Here is a 9,400-nt window from a genome sequence, read left to right on the forward strand (position 1 = left end):
CGGACTTTTCTCCATGGGAGTAATGTCTCAAACTATCTACGCATTGATCGATTCCAGAAAGACCAGTAGTAGTTTCCGAAGCACATCTGGAGGCATTCTGTAATCTGTGGACCTACAGAGTGTTGATGAAACACAAAAATTGCATCGGCATTGAATACAATAAGTACCAAGCAAACTTTTCTCCATGGGAGTAATGTCTCAAACTGTCTACGTTTCGATCGTTCCCTGGAAGACCAGTCGTAGTTTCCAAAGCACATCTGGGAGCATTCAGGAATCTGAGGACCTACAGGTTGTTGATGAAACACAAAAATTGCATCGACATTGAATACAATAAGTTCCATGCGCACTTTTCTAGACGGGAGTAATGTCTCAAACTGTCTACGATTTGATTGCTCCCTGGAAGACCAGTAGTTGTTTCCGAAGCACATCTGGAGGCATTCTAAGATCTGTGGACCTACTGAGAGTTGATAAAACACAAAAATTTCATCGGCATTGAATACAATAAATACCATGCGGACTTTTCTCAATGGGAGTAATAAATTAAACTATCTACGCTTTGATCGTTCCCTGGGAGACCAGTAGTAGTTTCCGAAGCACATCTGGAGGAATTCTGTAATATATGGAGCTTCAGAGTGGTGATGAAAGACAAATATAGCATCGGCATTGTATAAAATAAGTACCATGCGGACTTTTCTAGATGGGAGTAATGCCTCAAACTGTCTACGCTTTGATCGTTCCCTGGAAGACCAGTAGTAGTTTCCGAAGCACATCTGGAGGCATGCTGTAATCTGTGGACTTACAGAGTGTTGATGAAGCACAAAAATTGCATCGGCATTGAATACAATACGTACCTTGCGGACTTTTCTCCATGGGAGTAATGTCTCAAACTGTCTACGCATTGATCGATTCCAGAAAGACCAGTAGTAGTTTCCGAAGCACATCTGGAGGCATTCTGTAATCTGTGGACCTACAGAGTGATGATGAAACACAAAAATTGCATCGGCATTGACTACAATAAGTACCATGCGGACTTTTCTCCATGGGAGAATTGTCTCAAACTGTCTACGCTTTGATCGATTCCAGGAAGACCAGTAGTAGTTTCCGAAGCACATCTGGAGGCATTCTGTAATATATGGAGCTTCAGAGTGTTGATGAAACACAAAAATTGCATCGGCATTGAATACAATAAGTACCAAGCAAACTTTTCTCCATGGGAGTAATGTCTCAAACTGTCTACGTTTCGATCGTTCCCTGGAAGACCAGTAGTAGTTTCCAAAGCACATCGTTCAGGAATCTGAGGACCTACAGGTTGTTGATGAAACACAAAAATTGCATCGACATTGAATACAATAAGTTCCATGCGCACTTTTTTAGACGGGAGTAATGTCTCAAACTGTCTACGATTTGATTGCTCCCTGGAAGACCAGTAGTTGTTTCCGAAGCACATCTGGAGGCATTCTAAGATCTGTGGACCTACTGAGAGTTGATAAAACACAAAAATTTCATCGGCATTGAATACAATAAATACCATGCGGACTTGTCTCAATGGGAGTAATAAATTAAACTATCTACGCTTTGATCGTTCCCTGGAAGACCAGTAGTAGTTTCCGAAGCACATCTGGAGGAATTCTGTAATATATGGAGCTTCAGAGTGGTGATGAAACACAAATATAGCATCGGCATTGTATACAATAAGTACCATGCGGACTTTTCTAGATGGGAGTAATGCCTCAAACTGTCTACGCTTTGATCGTTCCCTGGAAGACCAGTAGTAGTTTCCGAAGCACATCTGGAGGCATGCTGTAATCTGTGGACTTACAGAGTGTTGATGAAGAACAAAAATTGCATCGGCATTGAATACAATACGAACCTTGCGGACTTTTCTCCATGGGAGTAATGTCTCAAACTATCTACGCATTGATCGATTCCAGAAAGACCAGTAGTAGTTTCCGAAGCACATCTGGAGGCATTCTGTAATCTGTGGACCTACAGAGTGTTGATGAAACACAAAAATTGCATCGGCATTGAATACAATAAGTACCAAGCAAACTTTTCTCCATGGGAGTAATGTCTCAAACTGTCTACGTTTCGATCGTTCCCTGGAAGACCAGTCGTAGTTTCCAAAGCACATCTGGGAGCATTCAGGAATCTGAGGACCTACAGGTTGTTGATGAAACACAAAAATTGCATCGACATTGAATACAATAAGTTCCATGCGCACTTTTCTAGACGGGAGTAATGTCTCAAACTGTCTACGATTTGATTGCTCCCTGGAAGACCAGTAGTTGTTTCCGAAGCACATCTGGAGGCATTCTAAGATCTGTGGACCTACTGAGAGTTGATAAAACACAAAAATTTCATCGGCATTGAATACAATAAATACCATGCGGACTTTTCTCAATGGGAGTAATAAATTAAACTATCTACGCTTTGATCGTTCCCTGGGAGACCAGTAGTAGTTTCCGAAGCACATCTGGAGGAATTCTGTAATATATGGAGCTTCAGAGTGGTGATGAAAGACAAATATAGCATCGGCATTGTATAAAATAAGTACCATGCGGACTTTTCTAGATGGGAGTAATGCCTCAAACTGTCTACGCTTTGATCGTTCCCTGGAAGACCAGTAGTAGTTTCCGAAGCACATCTGGAGGCATGCTGTAATCTGTGGACTTACAGAGTGTTGATGAAGCACAAAAATTGCATCGGCATTGAATACAATACGTACCTTGCGGACTTTTCTCCATGGGAGTAATGTCTCAAACTGTCTACGCATTGATCGATTCCAGAAAGACCAGTAGTAGTTTCCGAAGCACATCTGGAGGCATTCTGTAATCTGTGGACCTACAGAGTGATGATGAAACACAAAAATTGCATCGGCATTGACTACAATAAGTACCATGCGGACTTTTCTCCATGGGAGAATTGTCTCAAACTGTCTACGCTTTGATCGATTCCAGGAAGACCAGTAGTAGTTTCCGAAGCACATCTGGAGGCATTCTGTAATATATGGAGCTTCAGAGTGGTGATGAAACACAAATATAGCATCGGCATTGTATACAATAAGTACCATGCGGACTTTTCTCCATGGGAGTAATGCCTCAAACTGTCTACAATTTGATCGTTCCCTGGAAGACCAGTTGTAGTTTGCGAAGCACATCTGGAGGCATTCTGCAATCTGTGGACCTACAGACTGTTGATGAAGCACTAAAATTGCATCGGCATTGAATACAGTAAGTACCATGGGGACTTTTCTCCATGGGAGTAATGTCTCAAACTGTCTACGCGTTGATCGATTCCAGGAAGACCAGTAGTAGTTTCCGAAGCACATCTGGAGGCATTCTGTAATCTGTGGACCTACAGAGTGTTGATGAAACACAAAAATTTCATCGGCATTGAATACAATAAGTACCATGCGGACTTTTCTCCATGGGAGAATTGTCTCAAACTGTCTACGCTTTGATCAATTCCAGGAAGACCAGTAGTATTTTCTGAAGCACATCTGGAGGAATGCTGTAATCTGTGGACCTACAGAGTGTTGATGAAACACAAAAATTGCATCGGCATTGAATACAATAAGTACCATGCGGACTTTTCTCCATAGGAGTAATGACTCAAACTGTCTACGCTTTGATCGTTCCCTGGAAGACCAGTAGTAGTTTCCGAAGCACATCTGGAGGCATTATATAATATATAGACCTACACAGTGTTGATGAAGCACAAAAATTGCATCGGCATTGTATACAATAAGTACCATGCGGACTTTTCTTCATGTGAGTAATGTCTCAAACTGTCTACAATTTGATCGTTCCCTGGAAGATTAGTAGTAATTTCCGAAGCACATCTGAATGCATTCTGTAATCTGTGAACCTACAGAGTGTTGATGAAACACAAAAATTGCATCGGCATTGAATACAATAAGTACCATGCGGACTTTTCTCCATGGGAGTAATGTCTCAAACTGTCTACGATTTGATCGTTCCATGGAAGACCAGTAGTAGTTTCCGAAGCGCATCTGGAGGCATTCTGTAATCTGTGGACCTACAGAGTGTTGATGAAACACAAAAATTGCATCGGCATTGAATACAATAAGTACCAAGCAAACTTTTCTCCATGGGAGTAATGTCTCAAACTGTCTACGTTTCGATCGTTCCCTGGAAGACCAGTAGTAGTTTCCAAAGCACATCTGGGAGCATTCAGGAATCTGAGGACCTACAGGTTGTTGATGAAACACAAAAATTTCATCGACATTGAATACAATAAGTTCCATGCGCACTTTTCTAGACGGGAGTAATGTCTCAAACTGTCTACGATTTGATTGCTACCTGGAAGACCAGTAGTTGTTTCCGAAGCACATCTGGAGGCATTCTAAGATCTGTGGACCTACTGAGAGTTGATAAAACACAAAAATTTCATCGGCATTGAAAACAATAAATACCATGCGGACTTTTCTCAATGGGAGTAATAAATTAAACTATCTACGCTTTGATCGTTCCCTGGAAGACCAGTAGTAGTTTCCGAAGCACATCTGGAGGAATTCTGTAATATATGGAGCTTCAGAGTGGTGATGAAACACAAATATAGCATCGGCATTGTATACAATAAGTAACATGCGGACTTTTCTAGATGGGAGTAATGCCTCAAACTGTCTACGCTTTGATCGTTCCCTGGAAGACCAGTAGTAGTTTCCGAAGCACATCTGGAGGCATGCTGTAATCTGTGGACTTACAGAGTGTTGATGAAGCACAAAAATTGCATCGGCATTGAATACAATACGTACCTTGCGGACTTTTCTCCATGGGAGTAATGTCTCAAACTGTCTACGCATTGATCGATTCCAGAAAGACCAGTAGTAGTTTCCGAAGCACATCTGGAGGCATTCTGTAATCTGTGGACCTACAGAGTGATGATGAAGCACAAAAATTGCATCGGCATTGACTACAATAAGTACCATGCGGACTTTTCTCCATGGGAGAATTGTCTCAAACTGTCTACGCTTTGATCGATTCCAGGAAGACCAGTAGTAGTTTCCGAAGCACATCTGGAGGCATTCTGTAATATATGGAGCTTCAGAGTGGTGATGAAACACAAATATAGCATCGGCATTGTATACAATAAGTACCATGCGGACTTTTCTCCATGGGAGTAAAGCCGCAAACTGTCTACAATTTGATCGTTCCCTGGAAGACCAGTTGTAGTTTGCGAAGCACATCTGGAGGCATTCTGCAATCTGTGGACCTACAGACTGTTGATGAAGCACTAAAATTGCATCGGCATTGAATACAATAAGTACCATGGGGACTTTTCTCCATGGGAGTAATGTCTCAAACTGTCTACGCGTTGATCGATTCCAGGAAGACCAGTAGTAGTTTCCGAAGCACATCTGGAGGCATTCTGTAATCTGTGGACCTACAGAGTGTTGACGAAACACAAAAATTTCATCGGCATTGAATACAATAAGTACCATGCGGACTTTTCTCCATGGGAGAATTGTCTCAAACTGTCTACGCTTTGATCAATTCCAGGAAGACCAGTAGTATTTTCTGAAGCACATCTGGAGGAATGCTGTAATCTGTGGACCTACAGAGTGTTGATGAAACACAAAAATTGCATCGGCATTGAATACAATAAGTACCATGCTGACTTATCTCCATAGGAGTAATGACTCAAACTGTCTACGCTTTGATCGGTCCCTGGAAGACCAGTAGTAGTTTCCGAAGCACATCTGGAGGCATTATATAATATATAGACCTACAGAGTGTTGATGAAGCACAAAAATTGCATCGGCATTGTATACAATAAGTACCATGCGGACTTTTCTTCATGTGAGTAATGTTTCAAACTGTCTACAATTTGATCGTTCCCTGGAAGATTAGTAGTAATTTCCGAAGCACATCTGAAGGCATTCTGTAATCTGTGAACCTACAGAGTGTTGATGAAACAAAAAAATTGCATCGGCATTGAATACAATAAGTACCATTCGGACTTTTCTCCATGGGAGTAATGTCTCAAACTGTCTTCGATTTGATCGTTCCATGGAAGACCAGTAGTAGTTTCCGAAGCGCATCTGGAGGCATTCTGTAATCTGTGGACCTACAGAGTGTTGATGAAACACAAAAATTGCATCGGCATTGAATACAATAAGTACCAAGCAAACTTTTCTCCATGGGAGTAATGTCTCAAACTGTCTACGTTTCGATCGTTCCCTGGAAGACCAGTAGTAGTTTCCAAAGCACATCTGGGAGCATTCAGGAATCTGAGGACCTACAGGTTGTTGATGAAACACAAAAATTTCATCGACATTGAATACAATAAGTTCCATGCGCACTTTTCTAGACGGGAGTAATGTCTCAAACTGTCTACGATTTGATTGCTCCCTGGAAGACCAGTAGTTGTTTCCGAAGCACATCTGGAGGCATTCTAAGATCTGTGGACCTACTGAGAGTTGATAAAACACAAAAATTTCATCGGCATTGAAAACAATAAATACCATGCGGACTTTTCTCAATGGGAGTAATAAATTAAACTATCTACGCTTTGATCGTTCCCTGGAAGACCAGTAGTAGTTTCCGAAGCACATCTGGAGGAATTCTGTAATATATGGAGCTTCAGAGTGGTGATGAAACACAAATATAGCATCGGCATTGTATACAATAAGTAACATGCGGACTTTTCTAGATGGGAGTAATGCCTCAAACTGTCTACGCTTTGATCGTTCCCTGGAAGACCAGTAGTAGTTTCCGAAGCACATCTGGAGGCATTCTGCAATCTGTGGACCTACAGAGTGTTGATGAAGCACTAAAATTGCATCGGCATTGAATACAATAAGTACCATGCGGACTTTTCTCCATGGGAGAATTGTCTCAAACTGTCTACGCTTTGATCGATTCCAGGAAGACCAGTAGTAGTTTCCGAAGCACATCTGGAGGAATGCTGTAATCTGTGGACCTACAGAGTGTTGATGAAACACAAAAATTGCATCGGCATTGAATACAATAAGTACCTTGCGGACTTTTCTCCATAGGCGTAATGACTCAAACTGTCTACGATTTGATCGTTCCCTGGAAGACCAGTAGTAGTTTCCGAAGAACATCTGGAGGCATTATATAATATATAGACCTACAGAGTATTGATGAAGCACAAAAATTTCATCGGCATTGTATACAATAAGTACCATGCGGACTTTTCTTCATGGGAGTAATGTCTCAAACTGTCTACAATTTGATCGTTCCCTGGAAGATTAGTAGTAATTTCCGAAGCACATCTGAAGGCATTCTGTAATCTGTGAACCTACAGAGTGTTGATGAAACACAAAAATTGCATCGGCATTGAATACAATAAGTACCAAGCAAACTTTTCTCCATGGGAGTAATGTCTCAAACTGTCTACTTTTCGATCGTTCCCTGGAAGACCAGTAGTAGTTTCCAAAGCACATCTGGGAGCATTCAGGAATCTGAGGACCTACAGGTTGTTGATGAAACACAAAAATTGCATCAACATTGAATTCAATAAGTTCCATGCGCACTTTTCTAGACGGGAGTAATGTCTCAAACTGTCTACGATTTGATTGCTCCCTGGAAGACCAGTAGTTCTTTCCGAAGCACATCTGGAGGCATTCTGTGATCTGTCGACCTACTGAGAGTTGATAAAACACAAAAATTTCATCGGCATTGAATACAATAAATACCATGCGGACTTTTCTCAATGGGAGTAATAAACTAAACTATCTACGCTTTGATCGTTCCCTGGATGACCAGTAGTAGTTTCCGAAGCACATCTGGAGGAATTCTGTAATATATGGAGCTTCAGAGTGGTGATGAAACACAAATATAGCATCGGCATTGTATAAAATAAGTACCATGTGGACTTTTCTAGATGGGAGTAATGCCTCAAACTGTCTACGCTTTGATCGTTCCCTGGAAGACCAGTAGTAGTTTCCGAAGCACATCTGGAGGCATGCTGTAATCTGTGGACTTACAGAGTGTTGATGAAGCACAAAGATTGCATCGGCATTGAAGACAATACGTACCTTGCGGACTTTTCTCCATGGGAGTAATGTCTCAAACTGTCTACGAATTGATCGATTCCAGAAAGACCAGTAGTAGTTTCCGAAGCACATCTGGAGGCATTCTGTAATCTGTGGACCTACAGAGTGATGATGAAACACAAAAATTGCATCGGCATTGACTACAATAAGTACCATGCGGACTTTTCTCCATGGGAGAATTGTCTCAAACTGTCTACGCTTTGATCGATTCCAGGAAGACCAGTAGTAGTTTCCGAAGCACATCTGGATGCATTCTGTAATATATGGAGCTTCAGAGTGGTGATGAAACACAAATATAGCATCGGCATTGTATACAATAAGTACCATGCGGACTTTTCTCCATGGGAGTAATGCCCCAAACTGTCTACAATTTGATCGTTCCCTGGAAGACCAGTTGTAGTTTGCGAAGCACGTCTGGAGGCATTCTGCAATCTGTGGACCTACAGAGTGTTGATGAAGCACTAAAATTGCATCGGCATTGAATACAATAAGTACCATGGGGACTTTTCTCCATGGGAGTAATGTCTCAAACTGTCTACGCGTTGATCGATTCCAGGAAGACCAGTAGTAGTTTCCGAAGCACATCTGGAGGCATTCTGTAATCTGTGGACCTACAGAGTGTTGACGAAACACAAAAATTTCATCGGCATTGAATACAATAAGTACCATGCGGACTTTTCTCCATGGGAGAATTGTCTCAAACTGTCTACGCTTTGATCAATTCCAGGAAGACCAGTAGTATTTTCTGAAGCACATCTGGAGGAATGCTGTAATCTGTGGACCTACAGAGTGTTGATGAAACACAAAAATTGCATCGGCATTGAATACAATAAGTACCATGCGGACTTTTCTCCATAGGAGTAATGACTCAAACTGTCTACGCTTTGATCGTTCCCTGGAAGACCAGTAGTAGTTTCCGAAGCACATCTGGAGGCATTATATAATATATAGACCTACAGAGTGTTGATGAAGCACAAAAATTGCATCGGCATTGTATACAATAAGTACCATGCGGACTTTTCTTCATGTGAGTAATGTCTCAAACTGTCTACAATTTGATCGTTCCCTGGAAGATTAGTAGTAATTTCCGAAGCACATCTGAAGGCATTCTGTAATCTGTGAACCTACAGAGTGTTGATGAAACACAAAAATTGCATCGGCATTGAATACAATAAGTACCATGCGGACATTTCTCCATGGGAGTAATGTCTCAAACTGTCTACGATTTGATCGTTCCATGGAAGACCAGTAGTAGTTTCCGAAGCGCATCTGGAGGCATTCTGTAATCTGTGGACCTACAGAGTGTTGATGAAACACAAAAATTGCATCGGCATTGAATACAATAAGTACCAAGCA

Source organism: Schistocerca gregaria, unplaced genomic scaffold, assembly GCF_023897955.1.
Source record: "Schistocerca gregaria isolate iqSchGreg1 unplaced genomic scaffold, iqSchGreg1.2 ptg000174l, whole genome shotgun sequence".
Taxonomy (NCBI): Eukaryota; Metazoa; Arthropoda; class Insecta; order Orthoptera; family Acrididae; genus Schistocerca; species Schistocerca gregaria.